This window comes from Mustela putorius, unplaced genomic scaffold (assembly GCF_011764305.1).
Source record: "Mustela putorius furo isolate JIRA1106 unplaced genomic scaffold, ASM1176430v1.1 tig00001059_pilon_pilon_pilon, whole genome shotgun sequence".
Taxonomy (NCBI): Eukaryota; Metazoa; Chordata; class Mammalia; order Carnivora; family Mustelidae; genus Mustela; species Mustela putorius.
The window spans coordinates 1597079-1611054 of record NW_025421553.1 but is presented as its reverse complement, the minus strand read 5'-3'; positions in this window follow the sequence as shown (position 1 = coordinate 1611054).

Here is a 13976-nt window from a genome sequence, read left to right as displayed (position 1 = left end):
GAGGAAGACATTTCCTCTCTTCTGTTTCCTATTTACAATTCCACTGGGTTCATAAAATGGTCAGATGCTACAGAGCCATGAACAAACTACAGTGCTTTTAATAGAGCCATTCATCTGCTCCTTTTGAAGGTTAGTGCTCTCTCTCGAGGGAGGGTTCTCAGATAATAGGAGGAAAATGAATGCCAGTTGAGCACCTGTAATCAAATTACTCTTAATTCCCTCAACTCTTGTCAGATATTGAGCTCCTCATATCGTTTCATAGGTGGGCATTTTAGAGACCCCCACGGTGTAATACAGTTAGTTTCCTTTCCCGCTTCCCTTTCTCTTTCCTGTGCTCGAGCCACCATCCATCATGACTGGGTAAATCCTGTCAGACAGAAAGTCCCAGCCGTTCAAACAGTCAGCCACTGAGCCAGCCTGGTCTACTCATGCACCTGTCACTTCCCGGCATTCAGCTTGTGAGGAAGGGGGCCAAGAGAACATTTATGGAATGGATGCGGGCAACGTGCCCAGCGTGTCAACAGGCACAGTGTGGTTTCAGCCTCAGTCCTGGTAGGATGCTATATTGCTCCTGAAAAGATTCACAGTCTGCCTCACCCCCACCCCATCCCAAAGAAGGACTGATCTATGTAAAATGCTTGCTGTTTCAAACCGAGAGCAAACCATAATTTAGTCCAGACTCTCCCAGACCCAACGTGTCACGTGTAACAAAACAAGCACCGCACAAAGCACTGGGCTTCTGAGTCTTTCAGCTGCACCATAACTCATCCCTGCTGTAAAGGCTGCAGAGGGAATTTGTAGAATGGGGTGAAGTGTTCCATTTCATTTGTATTGTATCACTTGGGATCTGAGATGAATTCGGGATGCAGCCGCAGACATGCCTAGAATTTCATTGATTTTATTATGTTGGTTGGAACTTACATATGCTTTATGGGTTTTTTTTTTTTAATCTCAACTTTTAATGAATGTAACTCACACATAACACGTGGAGAATAATGGTGGTTCACAGTGACTGAAGAATATATAACACTGAGAGTATTTTTCTTTTTTATATCAAAGAACTTTTACCCTAAAATACCTTGAGTTGGGGGTATACACAAAGATGCAAATCTAAGACGTGTGCCATTCTAATGAAAATGTGGGTTAAAAGATTTTCTAAAACCATCTGCAATCAGATAAGTCATTTATCAGTTATGGCAAGATCAGTGTTAGTCTTGAAAATGTGTTCCTCACTGGTGTGTTAAAAGGATACATTAAAACATTCCCCTTCAGAGAGATGTCTGTTAAGTCAGATGTAAATTGGTATGTTTCTTGTTTTTTGTCCACTTTGAGCAAAAGAGTTGCTTTTTCTTTCCTTTCTCTTCTCTTCTCTCCTCTTATTCTTTTCTCCTTTCCTTCCTTCTCTCCTCCCTCCCCGTGTTTCTTCAGTAAGGGCCAGGCACCGAGTTAGGCTCTGAATTAAAATACTGAATAACACATACGCCACCTCTGTCCTTCTTGAATTCATGGTCTCATAGTTTCTAAGTATTTACCTATAGTGAAGGTGATTATACATGGAGAGAACATTACTTGGAGGAATTCTTTAACCAAGACATTAATATGGACTCTAAAAATTTGTGGAATACGACTAAACCAGACTTTTCCAAGAGAAGGATACATGTATTTAACTATTCTTCCTTTCATAAAGACCCAAACACATGCATTCTGATACATATATGCAGTTTATTCTCCCTGTGGACCTGGGTGGAACACATCAGGCAATAAAGTCTTGGCTGTTTGGAACTTGTGTGTCTACACCTCATCCCGTCCTGTTTTGTTAGGATGATCATTCTTGCTCCAGGGTCTCATTTGACCTGCTTCATTCTTTCATTTGTTTAAACCAAGGCCTTGTTACTTGATTGCAAAGAAAGTCATAAATTCTTCCAATACTTTTTAAAAATGCTGGGTGATTATTGACAGGCTAATACCAGCTGCTCTATTTCACTTTTCTATTGTTTTTCAGTATTTGATGATTCAAGAACATTTGAAAGCATACCTATTTCTCACACTCTTCATAAATGTGAAGGTATGTCTGTCATCTCTCCAGTGGTCATTTCTGTCTTATTTCTTGCGGACAAACCTTGGACTTTGTTCACCATTTTATGAGTGTCTGTGTACCTCTGGAAAAGAAGCTGGGGTTGGCAGGGGGAGAATCTTGATTGGTCCAAGTCAATTAATGGCCTCATTTCCATGAAAATTAATTGATCAAGGTATGGTCATGTGACATAATTCTGGCCAATGAGATGTTAGGGTAATTCTGAAAAGATTTTCCAAATTTGTTAAAGAAACAAATGAAAAACAATCTGAAGGGTTTGAAGTGGCAGGGGGGTGGGAGGTTGGGGTACCAGGTGGTGGGTATTATAGAGGGCACGGATTGCATGGAGCACTGGGTGTGGTGAAAAAATAATGAATACTGTTTTTCTGAAAATAAATAAATTGAAAAAATTAAGAAAAAAAAAAAGAAACAAATGAGAGGAATATTTTCTTTTCTTTCTCTTGACATTGTTCCCTGCATGTGATTCCCAGAACTGAGATAGCCATCTGAGGATCTTAAAGAGAACAAACTTAAGACAAGTCCAAACTCTGCAAAGTCAGATACGGCATAGGAGAATCTGTGTCTTTGGAGATACATTTGCTTACCCAGCCCTGGAATTACCTGACTCACACACACACTTTGTTATATGAGATAATACAACATTACATTTTGTTATATGAGATAATACAACATATACTTACTGTTTACTTTGCTATCTTTTGTCTTATGTGGAGTCAAAATATATGCTAAGTCACATACCTTTCTTTAAAGATATTTGAGATTTTAAAGTGTAATGAATGTCATGACTAAGATGAAATCAACCCAACTCTGAACTTGAAAGAAATCTATTTTCACTTTGATCATTTGATATCAGTGTAAGAATCGAGACTACGTGCCTGTCATAAGTGTTCATTTCCTAGGTTGTGTGGGATGTAAATGACAAGATGGATCACTTTTAATATCGTACCTGTGCTGTTTTGTTTCCAACTGCACATGTACCATTTTCTAAACTCTTCCAACTCCTGTCCTCTTAGAGAATTATAGCTCTGCTCTCAGGTATCCGGGTCTCTCACTTCTAGGCCTGCGGTGATGAGATAGATGTTTCACACTCCATTGACAGGAAATCACATCCTTCTGGGAATACTGCTAAAAACAAGATGCCCATGTTCATCTCACAAACACTCACTGCATGTACCTCTTAACTTATATAAGCAGAGAGCTTATGGTGACCAACTTTGCCGCTCCCATGGGGAAGACCTAGGAATGAGGCCAAATCGAAGAAAAGTGTTACCAAGATGGAGAGTCACAGACTTCTGTGGATATTTCTGAGCTGACAGATTTAGCTGTCCCTAAAGTTCACTCTACTCAGTAGTCTTTCATTTATGTGGGTTGAGTTATCTTTACTGTCAAAGGCAGATTTATGGCCCTTCAAGACACCCACATCCCAATTCTCAGACCTGAGAACATGTTATGTGATGTGGCAAAAGGGACTTTGCACATGTATTTAAGAATACACACCTTGAAATATGGAGATTATCCTGGATTTAATATGTGAACCAAATCTAATCATGTGAACTCTTAAAAGCAGAGATTATCCTGGATTTAATATGTGAACCAAATCTAATCATGTGAACTCTTAAAAGCAGAGAAACTTCCCTGGCTTCAGTTAGAAGATTTATGGAGCAGAAGGGGAAAGTCAGAGAGATTCCAAGACTGAGAAGGATTCAGTGGATGGAATGCCTACATGGAAGAACCAGAGAGAGAGGCCTCTAGGAAGTAGGAGTGGCCCTCAGTTCAGATCTACCAAAAAAGCAAGGACCTCAGTCCTACAACCAAAAGGAATATTCTGCCAACACTCTGACTCAGTCTTGAAGTGATTCTCCTCCAGAGCTTTGCAGTTTGATCACAGCTGGCTGACACCTTGACTTTGGCCTGTGAAACCTATAGTGGAGAAATTAGGCAAGACAACCCAACCTTCTGACATGCAGAAATATGAGATAATCAACCTGTTCGTTGAAGTTGCTAAGTTCATGGTCATTTATTACAGCAGCAATAGAAAACTACAAGAGTTAATAAGTAGGGTTTTTTTTGTTTTTTGTTTTTCCTGTTACAAATGAAAGGGCCTTGATGAATATAATATTATTTTTAGACCCAAATATATTGCAATATTGGAAGAAAATATGTCAGGTTTTATTTTGAGTATGAAGTAGCCACAGTCTTGGGAACAATATAGAAACTTTATTCTGACATATATTTAGGTTTTCAGGATCTTGTGGGTAGTTTTTATTTGTCTCTTTATGATAGAAGAGCAGATATCTTGAGAATAAAAACTGCATCCCAGGTTGAAAATAAGTCAGCTAAAAGAACACATTTGGAGTACTGGTTTGACACTGGAACTTGATGCAGGGATAACTGAGTACATTAGCAGGTCAGAAGCAAGTTAATCAGAAAAGACTCAGAGGCTCAAGCACAGGCCTGGGCAGGGGGAAATTCCAAGGAAAAACAGCTGATCAAGAGGAACTGAGCAGAACCAAAGGAAGATGAGATCACTCAGCCTGATTTGGCAGCTTTGGAGGAAAGAGTTTAAACAGAAACCAAAAATAAAAATGTTGGAAACTAGACTCATCATTTCAAAGCTGAAGTAAATAAAGGAGATAGTGGAGAAAATTCAAGTTATGTCAAAAGAGGTGCTGAATGTATGTTAAGAAGTAGCAAAATGAAGTGGTGCCAAACAAGGCCACTCACTGGTAATGCTCACCTCGGTGTTGAAGACTTTTCCTGGAAGTCGGGCACAGAGGCATGTGGCACCTGCAAGGGTGACCTTGGCTTCTCAGACTCCAGCCCCTCACAGCAAAGACAGGCATTCACCATAAATCACACAGTTAGCATGAACTAGCAGACTGATGCAGCATGGCCCAAGGCATACCACATATAAGCACTATTATAAGGCAGAATGTTCCAAGACTCAGAGCTCCCTTCCCAGAAGCTGGCCAAGGGCCAGTCCTGAAGACAGGTCCTTCTGGAGGAGTGTATAGAGTTTGAGCAACCCAAGCCTGCTGTATTAACCCTTTCCTGCACAGGCTGTTCTGTATCAAAGCCCTTGGGTAATATGGACCAATGAGGTTGTATTAAGAGTAATGGGACACTTTTTATAAGCCAGTTCACAACGTGCTGTGATTGTATCAAGCAAGGACTCTCTTCAGTGGAAGAACGTATCAACACAAGATGTCTCTTCTGTGCAGAAAAAGAGGAACAGGGAAAGGATGTTCCATGGGGCCACAGCCTCTACCCAGACTGGAGTCTCTAATCCGACCTGTGGTAACTGAATAGCAGCTCAGTTTCTCATGGGTCACAGATGCTGACAAAACCCCAAAAACCCATGGAGTAGCAGCTTCAGAGGTTGTGGGAACCCCATCACCTCTCAGTGCTTCCTGTCCTTGCTCATGTTGTAACTCACATAAAATACATGTATGGCTGAACAGAAAAGGCCACTGTTAGCCGGAGGAAACCAACCCAAATACTGAAGGTACCTCAGACCTTTCCCAGGTATCCAAGGACTGAGAAGATCCATGAGCTGCCCATCTGCCAAATATTAGCATCTTAATAAGCTCAGAAGCTATCGCATGTTCTGAGGGTTTGTCTCCTAGTCTTTGGTATGATAGCTATCACCCTGTGAAGAAAAACTGCTCTTTCTCCCTCAGAACTGTGTGCTTTCTTAAGAACATTTTACCCCAGTCACACAAGGAAATAGGAGTATGAATTTACTTATTTCCCCTATTAGAAGACAATATTTTTATATCACTGTGCTGATTACAATAGTGGGTTCCATGTTGGGACTATGCGGTCTCCTGGGGGGAAAAAAAAACACAGGGACAGAGGGAAAGAGGTGGAAAGGAGGGAGGGAGGGAATAGAGGGAGAGAGAAAAAGAAGAAACTATATTGACTTTGCTTTGGGGGATTCTTGAAGGGTCACAAAGAGTTACTTGTTTCTTGTGCTTGGTTGCAGGGGCTGGCTTGGTACTGATGCTCTAGCAATTAAAGAAACTGTTTCTACTTGTGTCTTCAAGGAGTTCGTATTTCACTGGAGTTGAGGGTGGGCAGAAGACAGACAATTAAAAAAAAAAAAGGTTAATGAGGGCTATTCTAGTGGAAAGCTTGAGACTACTGAATGGGAGAAAAAACATCTTGACATTTGCCTTGTCTAAAAATATATATATTCCACTTCATACCTTTAATAAGTTACTTTAAGTTCTCTTTCTGTTTGGGGATTTGGGGGGTCTCGGAAGCTTGAAAAAGATTAGGCTGAGACACCTTTGAAGATGTTCACTGTCCATTCTTGGTGAAGAGCCCCTTGAGCGCAGCAGCCCGGGACCCTAGCCAGTTGGGCAGGGGGATACTGTGACTGAGATTCCCACTGCAGCATTACGAGATCTGCTCTCAGACTTAGCTCTTCTTTAAGCTCAGCGTGTGTTAGAGCTGCTCATAATGGGGCTAGAGTGTCAAAGCAAAGAGAACTTTAAGAATATTACGTCTGGGCTGGCACAAATTTCTTAGTCACAAACATGTGCAATAATATACCTTTCACAATTTCTCTAATGTAATGTAGCTCTCGAGGACATTTCAGTTGATGGTGCAGAACATAATTTTGTCAGTTCAGGGTAAGCATACACTCATCCAGACTCACTTAAACATGCATTTGAATCCAGCCAATTGAGAATTTTAAGAAGTTTTCCAGGCTTATATTCAACAATAGCACGATCTCCCCCGTCCCTTCCTTCTGTCCATGGTGGCCTCCATGGACGGAGGGACGAGGAGCTCGGAGGGGAGAGGAGATGGGGCTTGTGTGTATTATGGCCTCCACAGCGGAGGCTGCTCTTACTCACTCTCTGAATCCCTGGATGTTCCATAAGATGTAACTTGTCTCTTTTGGTCTTCATTTATCCACAGTCATTCCCACTACTCAAGAATGAGGTCCATGCATTCTGCATTTTACTGATTAATCCCTCAAAATAATATCCTGTTAAAGAGTGGTATTCAATTATTTGCAGATAAAGTAACTTGCCATTGGGACTTGACTCTTTGTCCTATGAGATCTCCTCTCTCTCATGAGCTATCAGCATCCTGAGATGCAGCACCTGTAAGAACTGATCATTCAGTGTTGACTGAATGTCTGATGTTCCAGTGCCCCCACTTTCCTGAACCTGGCAGCTATAGGTCTATGGAACAGGAATTCAGTGATCTTCTCTCGTAACTAGGGAAGGAGTGGAAAACAGATTCTAAGTAAAGGCTAGTTGTTAGGATGTTCTGGGAACACAGGCTATACTTCACAGAATAGCTCCTGAATTCTGAGCAGAAGCACTCTAAACTTGCCTTATCTTCTGCTCTTGTATTGGGAACTCCTTTTTCTCCTATTCAGCCAGATGCTCCTTATATTGAAGCTCAACAGATTACTTAGGGCATAGGAGAGAACCAACATGGTTGCCATTAGAGAGTTAATAGAATGTTTGGAAAATTAATGGCATGGTGACAGTAAGGTGATTGCGTGCTAATCTTACTGCAGGTTATAATTATACATTCAGCATATATATGTAACAGCCAAACCAAAAGGAATGGGACATGCATTTAAAGGAATTACTCTGTAGCAAAAGCTTGCATAAATTTAAGCTAAATTATAAGCAACATGTGCCTAGGCCTTTTAGTAACTGCACTGGCTATTATTTGCTTTGCTACTGGTACAAGGTGCAGGGCAGATAGAGAGGATCTACTTTCAAGTGTGCTTTCCTTCCTGTAGAACAAGGATTTACAAACTTGTTTTGTAAAAGGCCAGACAGAAAATATTTTGGGCTTTGTAAACCGGACTATCTCTGTCACAACTACTCAGTTTTGCCTCTGTAGCATAAAAGAAGCTGTAGACAATACATAAGCAAACGAGCATGACCATATCCCATGGTCATGAGGGCTGCCACTGGCCCAGTGACTATGGTTTGCAGACCTCTGCCGTAGATGTGAAAGCAGTCCTTTCCCAGTTTTTGTCCTGCTGTAGCAAAATGATTAAAAAAGGTGTGTTTGGGGAAAACCCATTAACGACACTTCTCAGTCCTCAGGACCAGGCTTCATTTCTTGTCCCACTTTGTAATTCACACACGTAGCAGAATGCTCAGTACATAGGAGGCATTTAATGTCTTTTTCCAAAAAATTATGAACTCTCTTTGACTCTGTACAAATGAGGACACATTTCCCGTCTCGTTTTGGCAAGTGTCTGTGGTCAAGAGCAGATCTGAGACATATGGAGTACTTCTCAGTGGTGAGGTAAGAGACACCAGTATTGACAACTAGAACATTCTTTATGAAACAGACCAGATTCTAGACATGACACATTCAAATGCCGAGCTTGAGTCTTTTCTGAAGTTGACATTTTTCAAGTATGTATTCTTTATAGATAACTTAAAATATGTATCACCTAAGAACTGTTCTGAAGAGTATTAGTTCATGCTAACTGTGCCTTGCCATTTCACGGCTGCTTTTGAGAGGTGTATGACAATTATTATTTCATTAATCCTAAAGGATGGAGCTGTGGCTTCCTCCAAATTTTATTTTCTGGCCTTTGCTCCCTCTGATTACCATTGTTCTTATGATTGTTAGAGGGCATGCAAAAATACAGTTCTGATACTTGCATCCCTCGTTAAGATACATCTATTTGTAGTTGAAATTGGGGGCATTTGGTTTTGTTGTCATGGTTAGTTATCAGTGGAGCTAAAATTGCTAGAAGATTGCCAGGGATTTAAATGCCAGCATTTTATTCATGGGAGACACTGACACTTTCCACATGGGGCAAGATGAAAAGTCCCTTATTTTCTTCATTGTGATCCAAATTAAAGCAAAGTTTAATTAAAGTTTCATTAAAGAAAGATCTTTTGTAGTCCTGGGAAGCATCTTTTTCTTTGAGCCAAATGTGTTTTAGAATGACACACTTTCATCTCAAGTTTTTAACATTCTTCTGAGGGAAGAAAGGGAATAGATAGAACCATTAATGAGGTGTGATGTGGCTCAGCCAAGAGTGTAAAGCACCAGGTGTTCCATCCACTCTCATCTAGGCTGAAGAGACTGCGGTGCAACACCTATAAGCTTTCCAGACTGACAGTGTCTTACCAGGTTGCCACCTCAGTGACCTCTAATGGGGTGTTACTCCTCTAATTGGGCTTCCCATTGCATTCTCCTCAGTTTTACTGTTGTTCTTTCACATACACCTTTTTGATGCCGAATCTCCTCCCAACATCCCCTTCTCCATTCCTTCACTGTCTGCCCCCAACCCCCCTCCTTCATCTTTTTTTGGAACGAAACACAGCCTGTTAGTGTTAATCTCCTTGGAAACATTATATAACTCTTTTTTCTTCTCTCACTTTCAGTATTTCAAACACGCATTATTATTTTTTTTTTCTCTATTTGGCCTCTGACATTACTTCTTGCAAATGAATGTCAGCATTTTCGGGTGGGATTATATGAAAGAGGTACACAATGGACAATAAGAATACAGATCAAATTCACACACTTTCTTAGCTCAGGTTTCCCTGGGAAACAGACTCTGAGGCAAAAATATGCATGTAGGAAGGTTACTGGAGAGTGCCCTGGGGAACAGTGTCTATGAGAGCATAAGGGAGTCAGGTTATACAGAGAGAAGTTAAACTGTAAGACAGCTGCCCCTGAGACTTCAGAAGACCACAGGGAGCTTTGCAGCTGTGAAGACCCTTTACAGATATTCCTTACTTAGCCAATTCTTGAATGCAAGAAGGCAGTCCTTTGGGCACAGGAGTTCTCTGTGGGTGAGAGGAATCCCTAGCACTCTTCCCCTTACTTGAGAACACCAACCTCAGGATCTGCCTCCCGATTGTCTCTTGATTAATAGGCTTATAACTTGGGTTAAATCACTGTATAATCCAGCGAGGGTCATGTGGGTCTAATAAGGAAAGAAAGCGACAGTACCCCAAAGGAGCTGTCATAATTAGATAACATGTAATGGAAAGGAATAAATTCTAAGAGTCCTTGGCTAAGGAGATAAGATCATAAGATTGGGTAGAGGAGTGTTTATATGGGCACACTCTTCTGAAATACATAGGATTTAAATGTCCTGAGAAAGACCCCAGGAGATGGGATAGTAAACTAGCGATTAGCATGGTTCATAGCAACATGAAAAAATGATGGTCCGCACTAAGTGCCATTGAAATGCCAGAAGTGCCTTGGCAGATGGGGAAGAAAGGAACTGAAAAACTCAAGAAGGTGGGTGTACTAGAGCTATGTAAAGCTAGAAGACCCATCAGATGACTATGCTTCAGGGAAATTCGGTAGGGAATCCACATGTGAGAGGAGCACAAATATCAGTAAAAAGCTTAATGGTAGCTCTCTTCTGTTAGACTGGTCGTAGGATTAAATAGGCATTTCAGAATAGATAGGACCCTGAAATAGCAAAGGCCAAGGGGCAATTCTTACATGTAGAAAACCAAGTGGATGCAATTATCACTAGTTGGTAGGATTGGTGTGATAGTCAGGGAGACCTGATTTGTAGAGAATTTTGGAGATACTTTGGAACATCCCCAGAGACAAAATATATGTGTGGTTAACATGATCACTACTCAGTTTGAACTATCAGAAGAAAGCCAGGATAGATGACCCAGAGACTTGAGGGTTCTTGTCTTAAGGAATTATGGTCCCTTATTCGGCTTTGGAACCAAACTGATTTTCAGACAGGGAACCAAAGAAAGGATGTTGTAACACTGTAGCTGGATATACTGTGATAATTCCCTTAACCACCTCCAAAAGAGATCTACATTCAGTTATTAGGCTGACTATATACTGAGGAAAAGGAAAAACTGAAACGTTGTTGGGAGTGTTAGGTTTTATGTCCAAGTTGCTATCAGTACTTTGAAGTGTCATGGCTCCTGTGTAAGAGTGGAAGCATTTCAGGGCCAAGTAATAACAGCATTCTTTTTTTTTTTTTTTTAAGATTTTATTTATTTATTTGACAGAGACACAGTGAGAAAGGGAACACAAGCAGGGAAAGTGAGAGAGGGAGAAGCAAGCTTCCCACTGAGCAGGGAACCCAAGGTGGTACTCAATCCCAGGACCCTGGGATCATGACCTGAGCCAAAGCCAGACTCTTAAGGACGGAGCCACCAAGGCACCCCCAATAACAGCATTCTTGACCAGTGTCTGGCTTACAGTGGGTCCATTGGGTCAGCTGATCCAGTGGTTATTTTCCTGGCCCTTCAATATTCAGTTTAGATTGACATATGTCATAGTTGGCTTACTATTCATATCGAGTTCTTGGCCTATGTCATATGACCCTTAATTTGGGGGAAGTCCAAATAGAAGCCTGTGAAATTTTACTCCCCTCCCCCTATCAAAATATAAATCAAAACCAAGCTTCCCAGAATGGGGGGAGGTATTAAAGTAGTGCTACCTTTAAGGATCTAAAGCAGTGCTGACAGAACTTTCTGTAATGATGGAAGTGGTTACCAAGCACTTGAAACGTGATTAGTGTGACTATGAAAATGAATTTGTAATCTCATTTAGTTTTAATTGGATCAAATGTAAATAGCTACATGTACTTGGTACTACAGCAGCACAGATTTAAGAGATACAGGATGGCAACCTCATCTTGTTTCCATTTAATTCATGGCTTTGTCCACTGAAGAAACCTGTTGGGTCTGGGGTACCTGGGTGGCTCCGTTAGTTAAGCTTCTGGCTCTTGATTTCAGTTCAGGTCTTAATCGCATGGTTGTGAGATCGAGCTTCACATTGTGCTCTGGGCTGGACATGGAGCCTGCTTAATATTCTCTCTCTCTCCCTCTACCCCTCTCCACCTTGTGCTCTCTCTCTCTGAAAAAAAATAAAAATAAAAACAAAAAACAACAAAAATCCATCCAATAACCCCCACAAAAAAACCCCTTTTGTGTCCTATAAAATGAAAGTAAGCTACTGCACACTCAGCTAAGTGCTATCTGTAAATGCAGCTGCCATTCCAGATGTGTTATTTTTGTAGATCCATTTAACATGGCCTCAAGTCCATGGTCTGAGGATAATAATTTGGCAAATTCTTTTATCTATTCCAGTCAGAAAGTAGGATTACAATTTGTGTTTACATGGAAGAGGCAAACAATATGCAATTGTAGATTTGCTCTAGAGCGGTTAACTCTCCTGCCCTCTGCCATAACATAATCCAAAGAGATCAGGACCATCTGGATATCCTGCAGGGTGCACCGATCTACTATATCCGCAATAAACAGGACAAATATGCCTCCTGTGAGTCTTTCCTGAGAGTTGCTATCAGAGAGTTTAAAAACATCATTGAGCCTCTGGAACTTGCCGTATGACTGTTTTGTTGTTGTTGTTTTGAGTTTCGTTTACTACTAAGTGTTTACATGAGTACCAAACTTGGCCCGAGACTTACTTTCCATTTGTCCCTTCACCTGGCATCCAGGTGGTGGGGGAGAGGCCTACAGCACTACCTCTCTCTTACCACTACAGAATCTTTCTGCCTGCCAAAAAGAACCTAATAATGGGAAATGAACAAACTGGCTTTGGTCAGTTTCAATAGGCTGTGTATATCCAGGCTGGTAAGGTGCGGTCCTTCAATGAAAAACAGAAGTTCTGGGCTATTTTTCATAAAAACCAGGACAAGTAATTTAGAATTAGCAGGGCCTCTCCTACGTATATTGAATAATTTGAACTATCTGGTTCTCTTTTAGGGTTAGCCATTAGTCATCAAAACATTTTTTATTAACATAGTTACTTCATATTTTATTATACATTATAAATATAAATATTATGCTTAATGTTTAGTGCCTTCATAATCATATTTTCTAAGACAAAGTAAATTTTAGTTTTCAACATATTGCCAGATTTTGTCTTATGTGGTCATATCCTTGGAAGTTTCTTTAGGTGACAAATCTCATCCACTTTGTGAGATTCTGAGATTCCTAACCATTGGGGGGTCTTTGTGAATATCATTACTTTTTATAGTCCTGATATTTATTCCTTGGGTCCATTGTGACTTTCATTTGCTAGTCCACAATTTATGCATTAAGTATTAAAATTACATATTATGTTTTTAAAAATAGTATTTGATTAAACTGCAAGGCCAGGTTACTTTTTTATGCTTCATATACATTCGGTCTGTGTAAAACATCAGTGGTATCTCTTGTGTTTGTTATACTTATAACCTTGTATTTTTAGCAACTGTTCATACTCACCATAGTTTTTCTTTTAAAATGACCTTGTGAAACCCATTGTTATGTAGCCGTTCTGTGACTAAGATTCCATTACACGATGGAGCTGGCTGATGGCTGAAGTTTGAGCAGACACAGCTGGTTGTTACAGCTGTGGGTCACAGCACGCTACATCAGACCAAATGTTCATTTTGTAGACACTGCTGAAATCTTTCAGTGATGGAAGTCCCATTGACTTTGAACAAAATGTACCCAAGTGCCTCTTCAATGAGCATGCTAGAGAGGTGAACAAAAACCCAGCACCCGACATTTCTATGCCTGTAGAAAGTGGAGTTATAACTAAAGTTTAAATTGGAAGGTTAAAGCTTGGGCACCAATGAAGTGGTCATATCAGACAGTACTACAATCTTTCTCTTCTGAAGCTTCAAGGTACCAATGTCTAAGTAGAAAAGAATGCGGATTAATCAGCTAGAATGAAATGTTGTTGCCATGTCATTTCAAAAGAGCTTGTCTGAAGGTACCCAAATCAAATAGCATTTTCTTCAAAGGATGCAGCAATTATCTCTTCCCAGTACACAAATTCTGAAGTTTTCTTTTTATGGCCACTTTAACATACATGTGCTTGAAAAGACTCCTGTAAAGGGACATTTTATGGATCAAGCCCAATTTTACCAGCCCTT